A 573-nucleotide genomic window follows, 5' to 3' on the forward strand; every position below is an offset into this window, starting at 1 on the left:
TGTACCGTTGGAAGAATAAGAAGACAAGGGGGAATATGTTATCTTTGCCATCTGATACAACACAAGTGTAACATGCACGGTCCTTTTGCGTCAGTGGCCCAGCAATGCCACTTGTTTTCAACAGATTCAAATTATTTAGAATGGTTGCCTTAATGTGTGAAGAAAGTGTTATCTAGAAGAAACAACATCTTGAAATTGTTCATATTAGTTTATGTATTTAACTACACACACTCAATAATTCAGCAGTCTGTTACTTCTCTAACTTTCCTTTTTTTTACGAGAAATCAAGGAGACGCTTCTCGATATTAGTAAATATTTATACATTGTTATTTTCTGTCCCTCTCAACAGAATACGTAACGTCCCCAATATATCTAGACAAATACATAACGTTCCTAAGCTTTCCTTTCTCCTTTCTCCCCAATCAGCCCAAAAAGGAAAAGGCAAGGCTAGGCCTCACACTCTTTACGTATTGATTTTTAGTTCGTAAGTTAGCAGTGTGACTACTAATCCAGTGGCAAGACATATGTGCATAAAATATCATATCCGAAAACATACGTACATTTATTCATAGT

This window comes from Penaeus monodon, chromosome 25, assembly GCF_015228065.2.
Source record: "Penaeus monodon isolate SGIC_2016 chromosome 25, NSTDA_Pmon_1, whole genome shotgun sequence".
Taxonomy (NCBI): domain Eukaryota; kingdom Metazoa; phylum Arthropoda; class Malacostraca; order Decapoda; family Penaeidae; genus Penaeus; species Penaeus monodon.